Here is a 26,427-nt window from a genome sequence, read left to right as displayed (position 1 = left end):
AAGAATAATTAGTAGGAATTGGTGATTAGAGGTTAGGATAACTCAGTCATGAGGGCTGATCGTTATGATTGCCCCACCCCTCACATCCGCAGCCTGAGAGGCCCTAAGCGCTCACCACGATTTTCTGCTCTTTCTGGAAGGCTGTGTCCTCCCAGCCATTCCTGCTCTGTGACCTCTGACTCTCCTATGAGCTGCTTCTGTTCGCACCGGATCAATTTCCAATATGAAACTCATCGCCCTCGTTCATTTCCCAAACTAGCTCTCCCGCAGCCAACCTTTATGAGCTCAGCAGATGACCCAGCAGCAGGCCTTCCCCCTGGCCTGCCTCTGTGAAAGAGGATATTAAGGCTAATTATATCCTGTCACCCCTTGAATTCAGGGAGGCCACGTGGAAGTAGAAACCTGTTAGGGGTGTTTCCAGGAAAGATTTTGCTTTCTTTAAAGAAGAGCAGGGCCATCATTGCTAGACTTTCCCTCTTTTTCCTTCTTCCTGCCTCGATGCGTGAGCCCACAGCAGCTACCTGAGACCATGTGTGGAAAACGCGAGCGAAAAGCCACCAGAATTAAGGATGACAAAGTGGAACTAGAGAAAGTTCCTGAGTCCCTGATGGTATCACTGAGCAGCTGAATCCATGCCAGCAACTACATATCTCTGATTTTAAATAAACTCCCATTTATTTAAGCCACCAGGAGTCTGATTCTACTTACTACTTCACAGCCTAATATGCCCCTGACAGTAGAGAAGATTTTTACTTGGGGGAACTAGGGAGGGAGAAAGTTGTACACTTTTACCATCTTGCTTAGCCCACCTCCTCTCTATTTCTCCCTTCCCCTGTCCCTTTAACTTCACCCTCTGGGCCAAAAAGCAAAGCAGGACGATCCCTTTGTCTCACATGCAGCATTTGTAAACACGAAGCCCCTTTTCACTTAAAATGTAACTTAGGCGTCTCTTCCTTCATTCCACATATTCACCAAATGTGTTTTTTTTTTCAATGATATCAACTCTCTCCCTAAAAGGAATTTTGATGCCAAATATCCAGATTAAAATGTCCTCCACTTTCATCCATAAAATATAATGCATTTCTTAAAAGGATACCAGTGCTTACCACTCTAGAGACTGAGAAGAGAACATTGCCAGTATTGATGAAGTCATTCTGCACAGCCACGAGAATCGATCACGGGGTTTTGACGCCATCTGAACGGAGAGCACTGCCCGTCAAAGGCTGACCGACCCGGTGTGCTCCCTCCCCACAGGGAAGGTCATTTCGGTGGGGCTTAGTCAGCTGAGCGTGCTCCCCATGTCGTGCACATTCACTTCGTTTTATTTGTTGTTTTTAAGTAATCTCCATGCCCAACATGGGGCCCGAACTCACAACCCGAGCTCAAGAGTCTCAGGCTCCTCTGACTGAGGCAGCCAGGGGTCCCCCACTCATCCACTCAGAGATGACTTTGTAAACACTGAGAAGAGGCCCTCCACCCCCGCCAGCTTCCCCTACGAGCCTGCCCTGAGGCTGATAAGCCAGAAAATGCTCACCAGATAAAAATGTGAGAGCCTGCCCCAGACTAGGCCCAGAACGTTCCTGCGCTCAGCCAGCAGGGGTCAGCTGCCAAGAACTTCCCAACCTTGGTTTGAGGAGCTCAAGAGAGCTGGTAGCTTTTTCAGAAATAATGTTTTGTGTGTTTTCTACCAGAAAGAATGGAGACTACCAGGCATAAATGAGAGTGTATTTCGTTGTATAGGTGTTATTAAATGTCTTTTTTTTTCTCTCTGTGCTAACCCCACACTCTACCCTCATATATTTGATCCTTTATTAAACCTAGTGACGACTTAAAAAAAAAAAATACATTCGTCTAAATTAGCGTTTCTCAAGAGGGGTGATTTTTGTCCTCCAGAGGACATCTGGCAAGGTCCGCAGACGTTTTTGGTTGTCACACTAGGGTGAAAGAATGCTACTGGCATCTAATAGGTAAAGGACAGAGATGCCATAAGCATGCTACAATACACAGGACGGCCCCAAACATCAGGGAATCATCCTGCCCAAAGTGTCAGTAGCACTGGGTTGAGAAACCCCAGTCAAATCCAAAGACTAGCAAAAATTAAAAGAGAGAGAGAGAGTTTAATTTTTGAATGTATTGATGCATTTTTAATATATGTTTTGTTATTTGTTGTCAATGCCTCTGGTTATATCTATTGTATCCTAATATAATAAATATATTTTTATAATCTTATGACATTAACTGGGTATTTAGAATCACTTGCCAATATTGATTTTCTTGCCTGCCTTTTTTGTATTACATTTTTGTTCTTTAGTCTTAAAGCAAAACCATCCCTTATCCTTTCTAAAGTGGAATCATTTATCCAGCCTTTCCCCCCCCCTATCACAACCTGAGCATTTCACCTAAGAAAGACTACAGACTTGCCAATCAGTGAACACAATTGTTTGGCCCGCAACAGAGGGCCCACCACTGTGCTGCCTCCTTTAAAGCTGTTTCCACAGGCTTATGTCTTTACCAATTCCATGCTTGACAGAGAAATCATGTTTGGGGGGTGGAGGAGGGTGGGGGTAGGGGGGTAAGTAACAAAACTTTCCCACATACCATGTCCTCCTCTGACCCTTGTTATTTACAATTCTTCAAATCTCATCTCTTTTTCCTTTCTAGAAACTTCTCTGAATTGCCTTTAATCAGCTCTCTCCCTTCAGAATTCTAAATGTATATTCTCTCTTCCATTTAAACGGTGCTTAACAAATATACCTTATGATGGCTGCCATATTTTGGCCTGTAAAGTTATTCAACATTTGTTTTCTTTCCAACTACAGAAGCTCTTTTGGGGGACGGACCATGTCTCACCCTTTATTAACCCCCTGAGGTACCAAGCTATTATAGGGCCCGAACAAAAAGCCATCCAAAAAACAGTGTATTCGTAAATAAAATATAGATCATGGGTGTATATGCTTAAGACAGTATGGATATACTACTTTATGTCCTCAAACTCCTGATTTGGCAATAATGAGGTGAAAAAAAAGCATCTTGTCTCCCTGAGAAAACTTTTCCTATGACAAAAGTCAGGGTAAGCTTGGCTGAAGTTCATATGACTAAGTCATGACCAAAAAGAAACTTGATCTGTGACCTTCAGTGAAATGCTCGATGTAGAAAATGTAAATGTGCTTAATGATTAGTGATGCTTGTTAAAAATTAAGTCTTTAAAAAATCTATTTATCTGAATTTTAAGGCTACACATACCTGGAGGTCATAGGTGATACCCTTCTGACCAGATTTCTGTTTCTAATACTTTTCTTCTAATGGCCTTCAAAGCAAATAGAACAACTAAGTCAATGAGAAAAGCAATAGGAAGCATATTTTCCATACATCTATTGTCTAATTTCCTTTTAGACAAATCCTTGATCCTCAGACAAAAGACTTATTCCACAATAACTTGATTTAAAATACCTCATTTCTGTAAGTTTCATTGTAAAACTATGTTTAGCATTCATATGGTATGAATGTTTCTAAATTCCTTAAAAACTTTCTCTTTTGAGGGGTGCTGGGTACTCAATCGGTTAAGCATCAGACTTCGGCTCAGGTCATGATCTTTCAGTTCGTGAGTTCAAGCCCTGCATCAGGCTCTGTTCTGTCAGCTCAGAGCCTGGAGCCTGCTTTGGATTCTGTGTCTCCCTCTCTCTGCCCCTCCCCCGCTTGTGCTCGGTCCCTCTCTCTCTCAAAAATAAATAAAAACATTTTAAAAAATTAAAAGAGAAATAAATAAAAGTTTCTCTTTTGACATAAATGTATATCCTATTTGCTGCAGCCTTGGAGTTTGCCAGTTTATCAGGCACTATTTCTCTCTAAAACATCTTTGGGGACTCCAAATGGAAAAAAACACAACAAAAGTAAACGTCTTATGGAACAGTCCACCATTAAGGAAAGAAGTACAAGATGGGGCACCTGGGTGACTCAGTCAGTTAAGCGTCCGGCTTCGGCTCAGGTCATGATCTTTCAGTTCGTGAGTTCAAGCCCTGCATCGGGCTCTGTGCTGACAGCTCAGAGCCTGGAGCCTGCTTCGGATTCTGTCTCTCTCTCTCTCTCTCGGCCCTTCCCCTGCTCACACATTTCCTCTCTCTCTCTCTTTCTCTCAAATATAAATAAACATTAAGAAGAAGAAGAAGAAGAGGAGGAGGAGGAAGAAGAGGAAGAAGAGATCTGGAGCACATCCCTACTGCAGCCAGTGAGAGCCACGGTCCTCCGAGTGCAGATGTTCTGAAGTAAGCATTGCTCCTCTCTTGTGCCCTCTCTTTTTTGCCGTACTAGCTCCCCGTGTCATCCATTGGCTGACAAAACTTGAGCAGCTGATAGTGCTGGACCTGTAGTAAAAGGAAGACCTTCAGGCTGAATGTTAAAAAATGCAGATTTTAGGACAGCAAAAGAGCTATCAAGGAAAAGGTCAAGGAAGTCCAGGATGAGGAGTAACAGGCAATTAGGCATCGGGGGGAGAAGCCCTTTGATTTTGTAAAGGGCTTTAGAAACAGCGCGACAGCCCAGCAAGGCTGACCTATGCCAGAGGACACAGTGGCCACAGGCAAGGAGTGACAGACATCAAGGGAGAAGGGCCCTTGCCAATGCGTGAAGGATGGATCTCGAGGACTGGGATGCCATGGGCCCGTGAAGAACTCAATGTCCCTTTCATTTAGAGTCCTCATTTCCAGGAGGGAGTTTCATTGTCCCCAGGGACAATTAAGAATATGAAATCATTTATTTTTCTTCAAATTTAAAAGCAAGCACCTTGGGGCGCCTGAGTGGCTCAGTCGGTTGGGCATCTGACTTCCCTCAGGTCATGATCACGGTCTGTGAGTTCGAGCCCCACGTCAGGCTCTGTGCTGACAGTTCAGAGCCTGGAGTCTGCTTGGGATTCTGTCTGTTCCTCCCCCACGCATGCTCTGTCTCTCTGTCTTTCAAAAATGAGTAAACATTAAAAAACTAAAAAATAATAAAAAAATAAAAGCAAGCATCTTTATTCTCCACATTCAACTAACACGTTAAGTTAACTAACATCTAGTTAACTAACATGTTAACTAACGAACATCTGTTAACTAACAGATGTTCAACTAACATCTGTTAAGTGTCGCTTGCTGAAGACTGAAGTTGCAAAGGCAACAAGACAAAGATTTCTCATGAGAAGCTCACAGTCTCGGTGAGCTCGGTGAGTCTGGCTGGCTCAGTCAGGGGGAACATGGGACTCTTGATCTCAGGGTTGTGAGTTCGAGCCCCACGTTGGGTGTAGAGATTACTTAAAAATACAATCTTAAAAAAAAAAAAAAGGAGTTCACGATTTTATAAGGGCAGATGCTGAATATTCCCCGTGGCCCCACTAGATCCATATACCACCCTGCCCAATGCCCCTGTGGGTTGACTTTCTGGACAGCATCAACCAGGCTTCTTTGGCCCCCCGCTTTAGATAGGCTCAGTCAATGGGCGGCACAGTGGGAGAAGGGTAGGGGAGAAAATAGTAAAGCTTTTTATTGCCTTGGCTCCTTCTGCCCTCCCATGACTAGCCAGTGGTTGTATCCCCTTCCAGCCACAGCTGCGATCTTCTCCTAGAGCCACAGATGGAGCCAGATCTTAGTAACCATTCTGTCTCCTTCAGCCCCAGGGCTGACAGTGGCTTTCCCCCTGATGTAGAGTGGGAGTGCCTCATTACCCCTTTTGGTTCTCCTTGATGTGTAAACATCCTGTCATTAAACTCTTTCATCTGTTTCCTCTAGGCTGATATAGGAGGCAAGCTGGACCACAAGAAACTGTCATAGAGTATCAAACCCAGGGTGAGGGTTCAAAGGAAGGAGTCATCAGTCCTGACTAGGAGATCAGGTGAGGCTGTGGTTTATAAAATCCTTTTCCTATTTACTCTTTCAATTGCCCATTGACATTTCCCTAGGGGGATGGAATCGGCCACATTATTTTCCAGCAACTGCAGTGGAAAAATCTAATGACACCATCAGGAAAAAGTTCAGCGGCCATGTGATTGACTATATAATGAAGTTCTAAAATGTATCTAAAAATGTATCTAAATGTATCTTAAAAAGTATCTAAAAACGGTAGATAACTTACACTGGTGTGTCTGAAGGTTATATGAGATACACACAGAGGGTGAGGAAAACTACTTTTAAAATCCAACCCACTTTCTAGTTGACTAATAACTCAGATGACTAACAGTTATGTATTCTCGCTAATGACTGTACTAATTAATATAATGTAGTATAATATAGTAATTATATATGGAATTACATGTATAGATATCATCCATAGTAATTACTTACCACATCACCATGGGATACTATTATTCTTATGTCCATTTTAAAGCAAAGGAAACTGAGAATTAATGCCTCACGCAAAGTCAGAACAGCCTGTGAGTGACTGGGGATTCCAAGCCCATTTACTTCCAATCTTAACCACTGTGCTCCCTAATAAAAAATTCCCTTAGGTTATATATTAGTTAATGTAGCATTAAATGCTATAAAAGACAAACTCCCAAATCTTAGTGATTATCCTGAAGAGTTATCTCTCACGCATCTCAAATCCAATTGGCAGAGGTCCGTGTGAGAAGGGTCTGCTCCATGTGGACAGTCAAGGACCCAGGCAGGTGAAGGCTCTGACATTTTCAGCATCTTCTTTCAGAGCTGCCCCAAATGTTGAAGTCCAGTCAGCAGAGAGGGGAAGAGAAAGAGAGAAGGAAGCATTTTATGGATCAGGCCTGGAAACGCCAGGTATAAATTCTATCCATATTCCATTTGCTGGCAATCCATTGTATGGCTGGGAAGTGGAATCCGGCTGTCTGGGAGGAAAGAAAAAGGACCTGATGAAGGGCTAGGCACACTCTGCTTCAGATTAGAACCCCCCATTTGAACAGAAGTGTTCTCAGGTGACAGCAAGCTCTGAGTCTGATGACTTTGGAATTCATCTGAAGGTCAAGTGAATTCCACAATATTTAGTTTTCGCTACGAATATTAGATCAGCCAAGATCCTGTTAGAACAGCAAATACTTTAGGGCTTTCAAATAATGAGAACTTCAAACAATGAATTTCTAAAAGGACTAGAGAAACTAAATATGAACAGTGAGACTACCCAGATTTTAGAGATATGGAGAACCACCCCCAGGATGAGAAGGTCAATAGGATGAGATGTGTCGTCAGAGCCCTAAAGCTGGGGCTCCAAAGCCCCATCTCTCCAGTGGGAGATGCCCAGAAGGAGAGAGGAGCTAATGGGCAGGAAGTCGAGGTACAACTGTCATCAGAGACTTTACCAGAGAGAGAGAGAGAGAGAGAGAGAGAGAGACATGGTGGGGGGGCGGGGGGAGAGAGAGAGAGAGATGGAAGGGAAGGATGCACAGACACACAGACAGAAATACCCTGGCTTCTCTTCTCCTCCTTGGCCCAAATCTTCCTTTAGTGTCGTCCCTTTAACTGAACTTATCAAGAAGCCAGTTGACAAGGTAGTCTGAGAACTATAGGTCCCTGCATTAGAGAGCAGATCAGGGAGAAGGCAGAGAATGAATCTAAGAGCAAACAGGTAAGTAGTCAGCAATAATATCTAATCCCCTCCAAATACACCCTTTAAACCAGAAAGCAGACAAATGTACTGAAATTGTTTAGCTTATACCTATATAAATAAAGCAATATGAATACCTAGTTAATGAAGCAAAAATCTAATAAGACTGGGTTTTTTGGTCCCTGTGTCTCTGTTGTATCATACCTCAAAGCCATGGAGAAAATCAGATTCAGTCATTATCAGGGCAGATACTAAGCACAACTCTTTTTTAATAAATCAGAAACATAGAAAGCTCAATGAAAGGAAAAAACCTATTCAACATTCATTCACTTACATATTAAGTGCTGGGCTCTCTGCTATGAGCTCGGTCAGGTCTAACACATTGAGCACCACCTCTGTACCATTCCTGGTGGCCCACATTTTCTTTTGGTTGGTTGTCGTTGAGGTATAACTACATGGTATCCGCGCTTAAAAAACTTGCATGCTCCGCCTTTTTTTAATTTTTTTTAACGTTTATTTATTTTTGAGACAGAGAGAGACAGAGCATGAACGGCTCAGTCAGAAGAGCATGCAACTCTTGACCCCAGGGTTGTACATTTGAGCCCCGCGTTGGCTGTAGAGATTACTTAAATAAACTTAAAAAAGAAATCTCCAGTTCCTTTATCTCTTTTTTTTCTCCAAATTTTTCAACTACCCCCTTTTCCCACATCTTTTCCTGTCATCCCAGAACCAATAGCCCAATACTCAACCACTCTTTTATTGCAGTGAATGCGTTGTTTCTTGGTTTTCCTATTCAATGTGTCTATCTTTCTAACTGGGGGGAGTCCCCATCATGAGAATCTGCCATGAAGTAGAGACTCTTTCCACAGTGGAAGCTGAAGGGGCCAGATACTTCTCCCGTCCTCCTAGAAATAGAAGTTGGACATACAAGGGTTAGTCACTTGGATGTTCCTGCATGAGGTCAACTCTTGACCACTGACGACAAATGGATAGCTTCATACATATTTATGGCTAAAGAATCCAGACAAGGTGGGTCCAGAGGCAGGGGAAGGGTGTCCTGGTAGTAGTGGGCCACCTTGACAACAGTGGTAGCCATTCCAGCAGGGATCCCCAGTCATTCGTTCCCATGTGAGCTGTCTGATCTCCCTTGAGTCCCACCTGTTTTTTCAGCCTGACTCTCTAACCTTCCCTTTGATCTATGAGCTATTCATTATATACTTAAGTTAATGTTTCCTTTCCGTTACTTTCAAGGGAATGACTGATGTATTCACCAACACTTCAACTCACATGTTCATTGTCATTCTTTTCATCTCTCGATAAACTCACAACTTGTGGTTATTGACTCTGCCCCCATGTTTGGCTCCCACATTCTAGCTTTGGATCATGCCAGGAAAAAAGAAATCACTCTTCAGACTGGAACAAATTCATGATCTGAAACTTCAGTCCTAGTCCTTCCCAGAATACTTGTTCTTTATCCCATCCCCCAAAGCAGCTACTTAAATTCTTAGCCTCCTCTGGTTCCCCTCCATCATCTGCCTTCCTCATTCCCAAGTGCTTCCAATGAACAACTCAGTCATCTGACTCGCAGAGGAAGCAGAAACCATGAGACATAAACCCAACTTAATAATCATTACATGAGTGGTTTCAGCTAGCAATCAGTATATGACTATCTTATGCTTCTCCTTTTCACCCTAAGATTATTTTCATAAAAACAATTCCAAGTATTTACACAGACCACATTGTTTTTTCTGCCTAGAGAATATGTCAATGTATGTGTATTATATATGTATATTATATATACATATACACATATATATGCATATGTATGTATATATGTATGTTTGTGTGTCCCATATTTTTTCTCTTTGGTAAAATAAACTTTCTTTCCCTCTCTATTTATTTTGTGCTATAAATGGAGAAGTTATATTTGTGCTTTTACTACTGATGTCCTTTCCTGTAAGTTTATTTCCTTAGGGTATATTTCCAAAATAGAATTAATGGGTGGAAGGGTATGAATAACTTAAAAAAATTTTTTTAATGTTTTTATTCATTTTTGAGAGACAGAGAGAGACAGAGCACAAGTGGGGGGGGGGGTGGGCAGAGAGAGAGGGAGACACAGAATCTGAAGCAGGCTCCAGGCTCTGAGCTGTCAGCACAGAGCCTGACACAGGACTCAAACTCACAAACCGTGAGATCATGACCTGAGCTGAAGTCGGATGCCTAACCGACTGAGCTACCCAGGCACCCTGGGTATGAATAACTTTTAAAGAGCCTGCTATATATTGGAAACTTATTCTCCAGAAAGAGGTAACTCTTCTGCAGTGAGAAAGCACATTTTGTTTCCTCACAGTGACCAAGTAGCCCTAGCTCCCTTGAGCATGCTAATTTTTATTAATTTTTGCTACCTTATTTTATATTCCTTCTTTCTATTGCCTTGTAGACACTGTCCATGAGACAATGCACTGTCTCTTGTTCTGGATGACCTTCAATGCCTACTAAATGAACCCTACCTGTTGATTTTTGCATTGATGTGCTGGCTGTATCTGAATAGTAAAGCTTTTATCAGATGTTGTTGTCACATTTGTTTCTTCTCTCCGGTTTGTTTTTTTCACTGTTCATTTCAGTATTTAGTATGCGCACAAATTTTAGTCTGACTTCACGTATTTGATCATATGCATTGTATCCCTGGTCTTAGCCAATACTTCTTAAGCATCAAAGACTTAGTCCTCCTCCACACCTGGATTAATTTTGGCATCCATTTTTCCAAGGGTTTTTTTTTTTGTCGTTAATAAATTGGTATTAAATATTTAACTCTTTGATCCATCTGAGGTTTACTTCAGTAAATAATCTGAAGCACAGCTCCAAATGAATATCTCTCCCTACTATCCTGCTTGCCTGACAGCATTTATTAAACAGATTTATATCCCCCATCATCATTTTTTAAAACTCTTGACAATGATTTTCAGTCCAATTATTTTTTTAGTAGGCTCTATGCCCAATGTGGGGCTTGAACTCACCCCAGATCAAGAGTCGTATGCTCAACTGACAGAGCCAGCCAGGTGCCCCTCAACCCAGTATTTCCCATTGCTTCATTTCCAGGAGTGAATTATTGTAGGAAATTCAGACCTGAAAACCCTCTGAGAATCAGGAATGTGGGGATTCAAAAAACCAACTGATGGGCACATGGGTAGTTAGGGCTAAAAGGGATTTTCAAATTATTTGTTTCAATCCCTCCTTCCTAAGACAAATGAGGAAACTGAGGCATCAAAGAATTAAATATGATACAAATCACTCTGCTTCAGACTGTGGCAAAATATAGAGAATTAAAGCACATAAGCAGTAATTAAGGAGATGGATTTCAGATGAAAAATGCATACAAGCATTAAAAATACCACTGACAAAAAACATACAGCTAATGATACACATAAAATATATAGCTAATAATAATAACAAATATACAGCTAATAGAAATATACAACTAGCAATAACGGCAGCTTCTATTAATTGAAGATCTATTGTGTTCCAAGCACTATGCATCTCTCTCTCTTTTTTTAAGATTTTATTTTATCTTATTTTATTTTATTTTTGAGAGACAGAGAGGGGGGGCGCAGAGAGAGGGAGAGAGAGAGAATCCCAAGCAGGCTCTGCTCTATCAGCACAGAGCCTGACACGGGGCTCAATCTCATGACCGTGGGATCATGACCTGGGTTGAAGTCAACAGTCAGATGCTTAACCAACTGAGCCACCCAGGAGCCCCACTATGCATCTCTTTTAAGCCCCATGACAACACTTTACAGTATATATTATTATTCCCATTTAGACCCCTAGTAAATTGCCCACAGTCTGCCACCAAGTGGCCAGAGCCAGCTCCCTGTTCTATCTCTCTCACTTGAAAGCTTTTTCCCACTATACAACACTGCCTCCCAGCTACCCAATGTTATAACACTGGGCATGCCAAGTGCCCGTGAAATCAAAAAACAGCCTGCTGCTTAAGTCCATTTGAAACTGGTTAAAAGAGTTATCTCAATTAGTAAAATTGTGTGATTTGGGACAAATCAAGTGAACACGTTAGAACTCAATTTACTCAGATGAGGGCAGCCGTCCTCAGTAGGGGGCAAGAGACAAGATAAACTTTCACATCACTTCTGGTTTTAAAATTAATAGGATTTGAGGGGTGCCTGGGTGGCTCAGTCAGTTAAGCATCCAGCTTTGGCTCAGGTCATATTCTCTCAGTCCCTGAGTTCGAGCCCTGTGTCGGCTCTGAGCTGAAGGCCTGGAACCTGCTTCAGATTCTGTGTCTCCCTCTCTCTCTCTGCCCCTCCCTGCTTGTGCCCTGACTCTCTCTCTCTCTCTCTCTCTCTCTCTCAAAAATAAACATTAAAAAAATCAATAGGATTCTAATTTCTGTCATCTACTTTTCGTTCTTCCACACATAATGAAAATAGCATATGTTTTTAAAAGCAGCACAACCCATTTTTTACTCAACATGTGTTTCTAAAACCATTTTACGGCCAGTAAAACCCCTCATAGAAATTCAGTTGATGGTAGCCATGAAAGAAACGAAAGATAATAACTCAGGAAATGTTTTGCAATTTTTCAAACTAGTGTATAATGTTTAAAAAGGAATTTTTTAAAGATTATTTTCAATACAATAGTGGCATAAGATGATCTGGGAGAATAAATACTATATTTAAGGTTAAAATGATAATAATCACAAATAAGGGCTTATTCGGTGAGTTAACAAAGGAACAAATTTAAATATATTGTAGTGGCTGGGTCAAAAGAATTGATTTATTAATCCCAAGCTACTGATGTTACAACTTCAACTATATTTTTAGTAATTAATGACTAAATGGTAATTTTTGTTCAGATCCTTTTTATAAACTGTAGTGTAGTACCTATATTAAATGGAGGCATAAGCTAAATATTTGAGCAAACCAGAGTAGTCCCCACAAGATTTTAGATCTAAATAGATTTTCCTTCTTTGAATAGAAATAGAATTCTGAAATATTTGCAAGAATATATAAGCTATTGCCAAGGACAAGAAACCCAGTCTTTCCCACCGACTGGTGTTATCACAGGCCACGGGAGGCATCTCAGGGTAAGCATTTCTGTGGCTGTATCTTAGATCTTCCAATAAAGGACTCTAAGGAAAAAAAAAAAAAAAAGGACTCTAAGGAATTTCATATACTGATAAGAAATAGAAATTAGAATATAAAGGAAATGATTAAAAAAACTAAGCCAAGCCATATTATTAAACAAAAAATAGAAAAAAGCCTTCCCTAGAGATTTCTAAAAATAAAATACTTCAGGCTGGCTAAGAATAGGTGTGAAAGACCTCACAAAGTACCTCTTAGTCATGGAATTCTATGAGCGTCTGGTATTTTTAAAAGTCTACGTTTGCAGTGAAAAAACTTTCACAACGTTGGACGTATTGCCAGAAGAGGGCACCCTTTCCCACAAAACCAAGGTCCGTTTGCTCAACTAACAGGTAAACCAACCTGTGGAGTAAAGCACTAAATTAACTTCCGAATTATCAGTAACAATGCTTTTTAAAAAATTATATTGCTAGTAATAAGTGTGGATGTATATGTATGTGGGTATTAATAATAATAATAAGCTATTAATAATTATTTTGACTCTATCTTGTCTAACCTTGGATAAACTTCCTTAGTTTAAGTTTGTCAATAGACAAGATCCTGGAAGGCTGATATTTTCCAGACCACATCTTAAACTACCATGCCTTGACCAAGGCCATGTGTATATGTATATGTATATGTATATGTATATGTATATGTATATGTAATTTAAAGTGTGAGAAGGAAAGGAACTTTTGCATACCTGGCATGAGAACTCAGGAAATAGAAAAATTCCATTAACTTGGAAGTTCCTTCTGCTTTTCTCTGCTTCTCTCTTCTTCATCCTTCCCCATCCCTATGGGAGCTGCTATTTTAAATTATGTGTTAATAATTTCCTTGACTTCCTTTATAGTTTTATCACCTACGTATTGCTTAATTTTGCCCCCTCCCCCCCCTTTTTTTTTTGCCCTTAATGTAACTATCTTACTGCATGAATTATTTTGTGATGTGCTTTTTTTGATCAATGTTCAATGTTTGGGATCTATCGGTACTGATACCTGTAACTGTATTTCATGCATTTTGGGCGCTTTGTAGAGTTCCAGCCTATGACTATATCACAAACTATTGTTCATTGTCTATGCTTCTTTGGTCCACTTTTTATTTAGTTACTATTACAGGTGACACTGCTGGAAACTTAGCAAGAGCCTCTCACTACAGATGTACAACACTTCATCTAGGAAATTCCGCTGCCTGTTTTTGCATGGGCCCATTAAGGTGGGAATCATTTTTACATTTTAAATAGTTGAAAAAAGAAAGAAAGAGGAAAATATTTTGTGATAGGTGAAAACAATATGAACTTCAAATCTCACTGTCTACAAATAAAGTTTTACTGGAACATGAACACACCCATTCAGTTCCATGTTGTCTATGGCCGCTTTCCAACTACAGCAGCAGAGGTGAGTAGCTGTGATATCTTGAATATTAGCTACTGAGCACCTGGCATGAGTATAGTCCAAACTGAGATATCTTGGCCCACAAAGCCCAAAATATTTACTATCTGGGTCTTCACAGAAGAAGTTGGCAGACCTTTGCTGTAGATTATATTCCTAAGCTGGAAGTGCTACAGCATAGAGTATGTACATTTTCAATGACACTTGTTTTCCAAGGTAGCTCTACAATATACCAATTTATATTCCCATTGCCAGTGCATGAACATTCTCAAGGTTCTCATAATGGGGACAGGAAAACTAGATAGGCTATGGAGATACAGAAGCTACGGTTCTGTGCATAGATGAGTTGTGGTACTCATTTGCAACACTTTTTAAAATTCTAAGCTGTTGCAATAAGCTATGAATAATTATTTTGCCTATATCTTGTCTAACCTTGGATAAACTTTCTTAGTTTGTTTGTCAGTAGACAAGACCCTGGAAGGTTGATATTTTCTAGACCACATCTTAAACTACCATGCCTTGACCAAGCCCATGCATGCCCTGGGACTCCCAGCTCCTTCATCTAGAGAGATTGCATCTAGCTAAGACCATTCATGGGCCTCCTATAAAACCAGAATGGTACAACACGAATGGAATGTAACTGGCCCAAATGCCATGTGCATGTGCATTTATCCTTCAATCTTCTGCTTGTGAGATCTAGAATAAGCTACAGAGTGCTCAGGTCCAAGCCGTCCTCATCATAACTAATGTGTCTTATGTAGCAAATATGTTAACACACAGCTACTGAGCACTGGAAATGAGTCTAATCCAAACTGACATGTAATCCAGTGTAATATACTCATCAGATTTCAAAGAGTTAATATGATAAAAAGAATGTAAAATCTTTGTTGTTTTTAGGTGCTAAACTTGGGTAATTCGCTATCCAGCAATAGAAAAGCAATACAGTAGGGGGAAAAAAAGAAGAAAATGAGATATTTCAAGATACTCTTAAGTTATTTTATTAATTTTCTCTTAATATTTGTATTATTTTAATTCGCTTGGCCAACACTGAATTTTTTAATAGATATTAAGCATGTAATACAACTATCTTCAGACATTTTTAAATGGATTGTTTTAATTCTGGCAATGGATGGTGCTGGTAGCAGATGATAATAGGGAAGTATTTAATACTGTAGAATCATACACTTAAAAATGGTTAAAATGGAAAATAAAATTATATTTTATTTATACATTTTAAATAAAATATATTTTATTTATATATACTATATTATATTATGTGATATATATTTTACCACAACAAAAAAGAGTTGTTTTAAAAAAAAAAAAAAGCTTTTTAAAATAGTTACTTTCACTTTCAGAGAAGAAAAGAGTTTTATAAGCTTGCAAAAAAGAAATAGATAACCATTAATGCAAGAAAAAGAATTTAGTTTTACTGTGACCGGAAGTCTTTGTGGCTTCAAAGATGGCTGCAAGGGGGCACGGGCTGGCTCAGTGGGTAGAGCACACGACTCTTGATTTGGGGGTTATAAATTTGGGCTCCACTGTGGGCAGAGATTACTTGAAAATAAAATCTTTAAAAGTATTTAAAAAAAAAAAGACACAAACTACCTCCAAGGTCTGAATAAAAAGTGTGCTTGTGCATGAGAATAGATATCACCTGTAATAATGTGACATTCCAGAAGAAAAATCCCTCACAAAGTGCCATCCATTGACGTTCTTTAAGGAAAAATGAACATTTTAAAACAGGATACTGAAAAAGATACTAGATATGAAGCCCACATTAACACAAGCTTCAGATATAGGAATTATTGTTGAGAACACAATATCTCAAGTTTGAGAAAGGGCAGGATTTGTGGGTGTGGCCAATGCCCAACTCTCAGCTATTGTTCTGGATACAGTCTAGCCAGGCCTGTGTTCCCCAGGCCTTGCTGGCCACCAGAATCAGAACTTTGACTTCTTGAAATGCTAATTTCTTTTTTTTTTAACGTTCATTTATTTTTGAGACAGAGAGAGACAGAGCGTGAACGGGCGAGGGGCAGAGAGAGAGGGAGACATGGAATCGGAAGCAGGCTCCAGGCTCTGAGCCATCAGCCCAGAGCCCGACTTGGGGCTCGAACTCACGGACCACGAGATCGTGACCTGAGCTGAAGTCAGATGCTTAACCGACTGAGCCACCCAGGCGCCCCTTGAAATGCTAATTTCTAAGTCCCATGCCATAAAACCCAATGGTCTAACTATAGTTCAGGTTTGGAGTGTTTGTGACTGTTCAGGTGTGTGAGTGTAAATCCATGAGAATGAAAGAATTTTTTTTTAAGTTTATTTATTTATTTTGAGAGAGAGAGAGAGTGAAAGGGTGAGAGAATCACAAGCAGGCTCCACGCTGTCAGCACAGAGCCCTATGTGAGGCTCGAACTCACAAACCGGGAGATCATGACCTGAGCCAAGTCAGAGGCTTAACCACTTAACCAACTGAGCCACCCAGGTTCCCCAAAGGAGCTTTTTTTAAGGTCCCCAGGTAATTTTGGTTTGGGAATCACTGAACTAAGAGGCCAATCACTTCTTTTTGTCAGTTGGACATCTCAAACAAATATCTGCAACTTGCGTGTCCTTTATTCTAGTGGTAACTTCTGGACTTCCCTTCTTTCCTCTCAGTGGCATTTAGGAAAACTGACCATTCCCCTCCAGAAGCACTTACCTCACTCACCTCCTGGGACACCACACTGTCTGGTGTTCTGGCTGTGCTTTCTCAGGCATCTCTGAAGATTGGGGGGTGGGGGGGCCAGAGCTTAGTCCTTAAAAGAAAACCAGGTGGGTCAAATTCACATACAGCCTATTTGGCTTTACCTCAAAGCTTCTTCAATAGAGATTTGTTGGTTTATTTAATACTTTTAATTGATTTTTTTAAGTAGGCTCCACACCCACTGTGGGGCTTGAACTCACGACCCTGAGATCAAGACTTGCATGCTCTACTAACTGAGCCAGCCAGGTGCCCCCAATATTTTTTATTAAATAAAGTTACTATGTCTATAAAGAGTTATACATAATTCTAAAAGGGCTGTTATGAAAAGCAGCAGCCTTTACCACTACACCATGTCCAAAACACAAGTTCATTTAACTCTTTTTAACTGGTTATTTGTATTTTCTTCAATAATTCTAAACAGCATGCTAATAGAAATAAGCGTTGATTTTTTTTTTTTACTTTAAACACTATTTACTTATTTCCCACCATAGGAGATGATGATTTTACATTTTCTAACACATACACTCTCTCTCTCTCTCTCTCTCTCTCTCCTCAGTATCTCACCCTTCCAATGTGTTATAAGTTTTGTTAGATCAATATTCAGAGTTTAAATTTTATGGCCATGTAACATGTAAACACTATTGAAAGCTAATTCATGGATTATTAATTTTTCTTTCCTGTGCCACTTATCTCTTGAGAGTTTTAGATGCTTTTAAAAATTTTTTTTAAATTTCTAATACTTATCATTAATTTATCCCCAATCTTGTCTCCAGTTGAGTAAATCTCCCAGCACGTCCAAATACGTCAGGCACTTTATCACTTTCCATTTTTTTAAAGACTTAATTTTTTAGAGCAGTTTTAGATTTACAACAACATTGAGGTGGGGGGTGGTACAGGGATTCCCGATGTAGCCCCAGCCCCATATATCTTCAGTCTTTTGAAACCATATCTCTTGCTGCCTTCTGACCTGCAGTAGACTTCATGCACTGACATCCGGGCCAGCTGCACAGAGGTCGCTCAGATGGCTTCCTTCAATATCACCTTAGGGATACCTTTCATCTTATTCTTGCAAATACCTGGTCCTCAGAACTCATTTGGGCAGAGTGTTCTGAACTTCACTATCCCGTGTTTTAATGCAGGTCTTTCCAGGTGTACTTTGTCAGGTACTCAGTGGGCCATTCATTCTAGAACCTCATGTTTGGGAAATTTTCTTGAGTTATTTTTTTGATGATTTCCTTCCCTCCATGTTTTCTGCTCTCCTTTTCTGGAATTCCTAAAATACTCTAATTTCTTTACATGTCCCCCCTTTGTGTATTTTGCTCTACTTTTTGGGAGAGTTCCTTAACTTTTTCTTTCAACCATTCTTTAGGATTTTTTTATTTCTATTATTATGCTTTTAATTTCCATGATTTTAATTTCCACTATTTTCTATTCTCTAAATCCCCTTTTGTTTTTTTAATCATCATGTTATTACTTAATAAATTTTCATTACTTTTTCAAGATACTAATTTTTCCCCCACATTTTCTTTCTCACAAAAAATCTCTTTCATATAGGTTATTTCCTTTCTCTTGTTTTATTTTGTCTCTGTCTCTCAAATTGGAGGATGCTTAAAATCTGGTGATTCTTAGCTATCTTCTCATACTTAGGAGTAGAGCACATGGGCACCTGGCTGGCTTAGTTGGTGGAGGCGTGCAACTCTTGATCTTGGGGTTGTGAGTTTGAGCCCCATGTTGGGTGTTGATATTGCTTCATGATAAAATCTTAAAAAATAAAATCATAATAATTTTGGAAAAAAAAAAGAGTAAAGCACAAAAGAGCTGGTTGGAAGTCTGATGTACTACATGGCTTCAGGGTAAGATGACTTAGCTGCCCATTCCATTGGGCTTCCTTCTCCTTGGACTGGTTATATTCTCCAGATAAATCTCCACGCTCTACCCCATTCTGGTAAGATGGATTGTCAAGAAACCTGGGGCAGTATCAATATTCAGCGTATACATTTTTACTTATTCTTCCTATTTTCACTTTGGTAACCTGATCCTAACCCATATCAGGGATTCCTCAGTCAAGAGACCCTCAATTTAAATATCAGAGTATAAACCTGCTGTCCTCTGCTGGTGTGTGTGTCAAAGGAACAATTGTCACTGCCATGAAGGGCAAGAAGTCTAGAGATCTAACTTCTTCTTTTTTATAATTTCTAAAATGAAAATTTTTTTTAGTGAAAGAGAGAGCGTGAGTGGGGGAGAGGGACAGAAGGCAAGACAGAATCTTAAGCAGGCTCCATGTGCATCATGGAGCCCAAGGTGAGGCTCCATCTCACGAACCTAGGATCATGACCTGAGCCAAAATCCAGTCGGATGCTCAACCAACTGAGCCACCCAGGTGCCCAAGATCTAACTGCTTCTTAAATACACTTTCAACTGATCTTTCTGTTCTTAGCCCCATCTTTACTTCCGGAAGCATCTTTGTCTACCAATTCCTGAGTCTTTTGGGGTTCTGCCTTTGAACTGGATTGTTCCTGGCTTTCTGCACCAGTTGAGGATTCAGTGCTCTTAAGGCTGCTAAGTCAGTTACTTTCTTCCAATGGCTTCCCAGCCTCCAAAATTTGTTGCTGTCTCCCACCTCTTCCCATTCTCTTTGTCCGTGTGGGTTTATATCTTCTTAAAATGTCCCTTTCTTTGCATCCTAGTATGGCTTTAGAAGAAGGAGAAAGAGATACATAGCCAACCTGCTATTTTTGGTGCAAAGTCTCAATCCAGGTCTTACTATTAATAAAACTTATATCTTAATGCTTATCTATGGGATTGATCCTGTGGTTTCAGGTTGTTTACCTTTCTGTTTTTCTTGTTCATCATAATAGTTCCCGCATCTAGCCTTCTGTGTATTAGATTTATACCACCAATGTTGGAGAAAACTAAACCAGTCAATGTTTTAGCACATTCTTGTGAGACACAATAATGTTTTAAAACGTAGTTTTAAAGCTGAGTGTGGAACTTTTCCTGCATTACTAAAACAATTATAAAAAATTATACACACATGTGTACGTAACACGTAAGTGAATTCTAAGACATAAAGCTAAGCGATGGAACATTTGACATTCGGAAATGATAAAATTCACTGAAAACCTTTAATTATTTAGATGTCCAACTATATAATTATCTAAGCCTTTAATTTGAGAAGGAGCCTGTCTAGAGCAAATTACAGTTGTCAAGCCACATTTTAATAAGATTTCATCAAGTCAAAGTAGGACATAGCATTTTTCAGAATGTGATCATTACCAGTATTCAAGAACTGTGGAAAAAAATTCATTCGTGCTTTTTTGCATAAGCTATTTATCTGTGTGCTAGTCAGAGGACATTTTGAAAAGCCAAACATGAAAAATTTAATAGCAAAACTTTTCAGTTATTTAAGGCACGTGGTGCCTGGTGTTGGCTGAGAAACAATTGGGGGTTTTGCCATTGAGAGGAGGCTGGAAGCCCTGATTGTCCCTCATCAAGCAGGTGATCCAGGGGGAAAGGTCATATGATCTGGGGACCTTTACTGAATTATTTTATCTTCATAGGCTACAGGAAAACTTAGGCTGACTTAAAACCCAAACATTCCCTTATTTCAGTCCTCTTCAGAGCAGGTAAAGGTCACTCTGGGATGGCTCAGTCAGCTTTGCTGTGATAAGGAATGGTCCCCTAAACCCCTCGTGGTTCACAGTAGCAAGTGTGTCTCTCTTGGCCACATTACATGGCAGTGGCTCTGGGTCAAAGCCAGACTGCTTCAGCCAGACTGAACAGCAGCACCATCTGGGACACGTGGCTCAGTGGCAGAGGGAAAGAGAACCGCCTGAAAGATGTGGCACCTGTTAAAACGTTTTTCAAATGGGACCCATGTCTCATGTGCCCACATTCCACAGAGCAAAGCAAGTCACACGGCCAAGCCCAACACAGTGATGAGGAGGGGAAGTTTCTCCTCCAGCAGGAAGTCCCTGCATGTTGTATGGTAAGGGGTGGATATAGATCTACAGTAGAACCTTGGTTCGCGAGCATAATTCATTCCGGAAACATGCTTGTGATCCAAAGCACTTACGTATCAAGGCGACCAACGTCATGATCAGCGTCAGCGATCATGTGATGTTCAGCGTCATGTCCTACTCCCGTATTGCAAGGCATCTCTCATTTGTCAAGTTAAAATTTATTAGAAACGTTTGCTCGTCTTGGAACTCACAGAACAAGTTACTCTCAATCCAAGGTTATGAAAATAGTATAATCTCTACAGGTAGAAAAGACAAAGTGAGAGAGAGAGAGAAAATGAGAGAGCAAGAGCAGGAGAGAGTGAGGGAGCTTAACTGATTTAAGAAAGAAAAGAGGATTTGAGAAAAGTTGAACAGTGATTAGTATAGGAAACTTTACAGGTTGAAAATGGTTTGTTTTTTACTTCAAAACAGTGGTACCTTAAGGAATTTAAGGTTGGATTTTCCACCTTAAATAATGATTTGTCGGTTGTCCTTGCAAGATAATTTATCAGAGACCAGTATTTCTTTTAACAGTACGCTCTCGGGACTCCTTTCTAACGCTATCCGTTCAAGAAGTACAAACTAAATTCCACTTTAATGCAGGTAGAATTAACAGACTGAGTTGAGAAGATTGTAGATCATAATGATTTGGGTTAGAAAGCAAAACACAATGTATCAGCCGGCTTCATTCGAAGCACAGCCATTTACCCAGTGGCTACCCAAACAGACACTGTGGGTCCTCTGGGTCCTGGCTTAAAAAGCGAGGCTCAATATTCAGTTGACAAAACAGTAATGTCTCAGAAACACCAGGAGTTATGTGGTGCTCAGGAAAAAAAGAAAAAAGAAAACAAAATTTCCCTTCCTAGTAAGTCTCTTAAACTCAACACTTTGTAGGGGGATACATTTTTTAGTCTAAGGCTTAGTCCCAAGCTGAGTGTACTAGCACTTTAGCGTTAGTGTTTAGAGAGTATTGAGCTTTTTTTTTTTTTAATTTTTTTAAGGTTTATTTATTTTTGAGAGACCGAGACAGACCATGAGCAGGGGAGGGGCAGAGAGAGAGGGAGACACAGAATCCAAACCAGGCTCCCCTGACAGGGGGCTCAAATTCATGAACCGCAAGATCATGACCTGAGCTGAAGTCGGACGCTTAACTGATTGAGCCACCCAGGCGCCCTGAGTTTTTAAACACAAACCTCTTAAGAGAGTTTTACCCTCACAGGCTCTGACAATGTGGTCAGGGCATCTCTGCATCTGACCGAGGCAGGAACCAAGACATGCAGCAGTTCGATGATAGCACTTTCCTGAGTCTGCTGGCTCATCAATGCCTGGCCAAATAGCCCAATACCTCAGGCCAAAGGACACGGCGATGCTTAACTGGTCACCCAAGTTCTAATGAGAATGAACCACTCTTTCCCTGAGATCTATCTCGTTGTGACAGGTTGGAGGTGAGGGGTAGAGGGCGGTGTGCTAGACCGGGCACCACTGAGAAGGAAAAAGATGTGAAAATTTTGAAAGCAGAAGCTGGGGTGAGGGAACACAAACCAGGCCTGCTGTTCAATTTCTAATGATCAGAAGGCCCAGTGGGGATTCACGTGCAAACAATTATTAAAATAAGTAATCAGAGAGGGGCATCTGAGTGGCTCAGTAGGTTAGGCCTCCGACTCTTGATCTCTGCTCAGGTCAGGATCTCGCAGTTCGTGAGATCAAGCCCCTCAAGAGCCAGCCTGCTTGGGATTCTCTCTCTCTCTCTCTCTCTCTCTCTCTCTCTCTCTCTCTCTCTGCGCCTCCCCTGCTTGCACTCTCTTTTTCACTCTCTCTCTCAAAAATAAATAAACTTATGGGGCGCCTGGGTGGCACAGTCGGTTAAGCGTCCGACTTCAGCCAGGTCACGATCTCGCGGTCCGTGAGTTCAAGCCCCGCGTCAGGCTCTGGGCTGATGGCTCGGAGCCTGGAGCCTGTTTCCGATTCTGTGTCTCCCTCTCTCTCTGCCCCTCCCCCATTCATGCTCTGTCTCTCTCTGTCCCAAAAATAAATAAACGTTGAAAAAAAATAATAATAAAATAAATAAATAAACTTATTTAAAAAAAGTAATGAGAGGAAACTAAGCAGTTTCATGAATTTATTTAATGAAAATAGGCATAAATAACAGATATTTAAATCTTTTCACTGAGAAAGACCTTTGACCTCCAGCTGGTCTGCAGAAATAATTGCTCTGTTTAGGTTTATGGCCAGTAATGAGTACACTGCTAAAGTCTATTGACGGATTATTATTCATTCTCTCGTCAACCTTGAAGTTGGGGCACTAGGGAATAGTGACAAGCATTTCATTTTCTTGCTTAAATTCAGAAATGCTGGCTCGTTTTAGAGAAAAGGCTTGTATGGGAGTAACTTGTATTGTTACTATAATCCATCTTTTTTCTTTCTTCACGAATATAATGATTCATTATACAATACATTATACAATACATTATACAATATTCATTATACAATACATTATACAATGATTCATTCTTCAACACATACTTATTGAACATCTATTATGAACCAAACACTGTCCTAAGTGCTGGGGACTCAGACAAAAAAGAATTTAATTATAGCAAAGTAGAGAGACAACATTAAAATCAAATGTATAATATCATGGCAGCTACTGATAAACACTTTGAAGAAAAATAAAGTAGGATAAGAGTGGGGGAGATCCATTTTGGGAGAGGCAATGGTGTGCTGGTAACAGCTCTCACCACTTTCATCAGAGCTGACTATTAAAGTTTTAGGAATTTTGCTGGTCAGATGTTAAAAACAGCTATTATTATAAATTAAATTGTGCAACCTTGTAAGTAAAAATACGTTATAATAAAAGCAAAGGTAATAAATACTCAACACTCACCATTTATATTTATTTTTCTGCTTGTTACTATCATCTATGCTCTTTATTTACATCTATTATATCTGTGTGTTGGAAATTTTCTTCCCAACTCTGTGTTTAGTGATGTCACGGTAGCTTGAAATCAGCCATGGCGGGTATAATTACACCATGGAAATGGGCAAATAATACTAACCACGGTTTCTTTCTTTCTTTCTTTCTTTCTTTCTTTCTTTCTTTCTTTCTTTCTTTCTTTCTTCTTTTTTTATTTCAGAGAGCCAGTTAAACATTTACCAGCACTTTACAGAGAAGAGTCCTTCCGATAAGGTGATATTTGAGTAGAAGCCCGAATTAGATGTGGGCATTGTCATCAGGATATCTGGGGGAGAATAATACATGGTCAAGTATCAGCACAGAGAACAGCCAGCATGGCTGTTGATTGCAGTCAGTGAGAAATGTGGCAGGAAATCAGGACAGGGACAGATTAAGTAGAACTTTGAAGCCCGTGGTAAAAGATACTTTTTATGACAAGTACATTATGAAGCCATGGAAGGATTGAAAATAGGAGAGGCACACGTGCTGATGTCTATCACAAAGGAGCATCCTATTGTATGGAGGAGACTAGACTGTTCTATTAAGTGATTTGTTCTAAATTTCAAGTGAATGCTGTCTGAGAATTACTCCTTGCTTGTTGCAAATCTCCCAGAACCGTTGATATTTGCGATCATGCTAACATTCAATCACAGGCAACATAGAGCATGTGGAAGTGACTATGAAGGCTCATTCCTATCCACACTCCTTCCTGGGCACACGGGTAGTCTACACATCCCAACACTCTTGCAATTAAGTGGGTTCATATGATGTGTTTTAGCTAATGAAACGTTGAGTCGAAGTGATGTGTCACTACCAGGCAGAAGCATTTAAAAGCCATTGTGTGGCCACTACACTTTTGTCTTCCATGGTAACTGCAGAGGCCACATACTGAGATGAAGGAAACCACAAGATGAAAGCGTCCTGATCCCTGAGGGACTGTGTGGCATATACCAGCCACCAACTTACTCTGGACATGTAACATGAACAAGAAAAAAAAAAATCATTGTATCTTTGTTTCACAAAGCCCTGAGATTTAGGGATTAACTTATTCCTTCAGCTTGACCTAGCCTATTGTGACTAATACAGAATTTCAAGTTCGCAGTATTTTGAATAATAGCTGACACTTGTTGAATGCTTACCCTATGCAAGGCACTACAGTAAGCATTTTATATGTATTTCCTCATTTAAGACCCACATCCCCCCAGTGAGGTGGACACTATTACTGCTTTGTTTTACAAATAAGGAAATTGAGGCCAAGAGAGGTTAAGTGGTTTGCCCAGTGTTCCCCAGAGAACCAAGATTCAGCCCTGACTCTGGTGCCTTCCCTTTTCCTACATGAGGAAAGAACACACAGCCTTCCGACTTCATCCATTTCTTCACCCACTTACCAGGCACCTACAGTGGTAGCCTCCTAGTAGGCAAAGATAAATAAAACACCTCTAGGAGCTCACAGTCTAGTGAGGGAGACATTTTGAAGAGCATATTACAAAGAAGTGAATTTACAGGAAATACAGGTGACAGAGGAAGGTGCTGAGAGACTCCAGTCAGCAAAACCCAGATTGTGCAAAACCCTACAGGACAAATAACCCAGTTTATTCAACAAATAAATTGCAAGGGAATACAGGCAGAACCTATAGATTAAAAGAGATAACAAAAGACTTACCAACCAATGGCAAGATTATCTGGCTCCGGATTCAAGCAAGCTGTTAGCAAACAAACAAAAAGTGAAGGTACTTACTAGATACTTGAAAATTTGAATACTAAGTGCACATTTAATGATATTAAGAAATTTTTAACTTTAAAAAGTTTGGGTGAGATAATGGTTTCGAGGTTATTTTTATTTTTTAAAAAAAATTTTTTTTAACATTTATTTATTTTTGAGACAGAGCGAGACAGATCATGAATGGGGGAGGGTCAGAGAGAGAGGGAGACACAGAATCCGAAACAGGCTCCAGGCTCTGAGCCGTCAGCACAGAGCCCGACGCGGGGCTCGAACCCACGGACCGTGAGATTGTGACCTGAGCCGAAATCGGCCGCTTAACCGACTGAGCCACCCAGTCGCCCCTTCGAGGTTATTTTTAATGTGTCCTTACCTTTTAGAGATACATGCTAAAATAGTTATAGATGAAATGATATGATGTCGAGAATATCCTTCAACATATATAGGAGGGGGGAGTGGATAGACTGGCCATGGATGATCATTGTTGGCCTGGTGATAGTTACATGGGGGTCAATTTTAGTAAATATTTTAAACTTTCCAAAATAGAAAGTTTTAGAATAACTGTTCCTGGGTTGGATACAAAGGACCTGTCAGTTTTAGAATCACTGACAAGGTGTTTGGGGAAGTTGGGAAAGCTTCCAAGGAAAACAGGACATCCACGTGTGAAATAGCTCTTAGGCAGCAGCAGAACACGCACAAACAAATCAAATTATTTTAAGCATCACCCAACATTATCAATGCCAGAGATGGTTAATATTTATTTTCCCACCACAGCTGGCTGCTAGCACAAGGAAACAGGCTACCAGAGTTCATGAAACTTCCTTCCATGGACATGTGCAGAAATGAGCAGAGGGAACAGGAGATTAAACGGTGGATTAGAAAGTCAGGAGACTGGGCAGTGAATCGTGGCTCTGTCACTGACCAGCTGCGTGTCTTGGAGAAGGA

This window comes from Prionailurus bengalensis, chromosome B1 (assembly GCF_016509475.1).
Source record: "Prionailurus bengalensis isolate Pbe53 chromosome B1, Fcat_Pben_1.1_paternal_pri, whole genome shotgun sequence".
In the NCBI taxonomy this organism is placed as follows: Eukaryota; Metazoa; Chordata; class Mammalia; order Carnivora; family Felidae; genus Prionailurus; species Prionailurus bengalensis.
The sequence above is the reverse complement of the archived record's forward strand: the minus strand, read 5'-3'. Positions refer to the sequence as shown.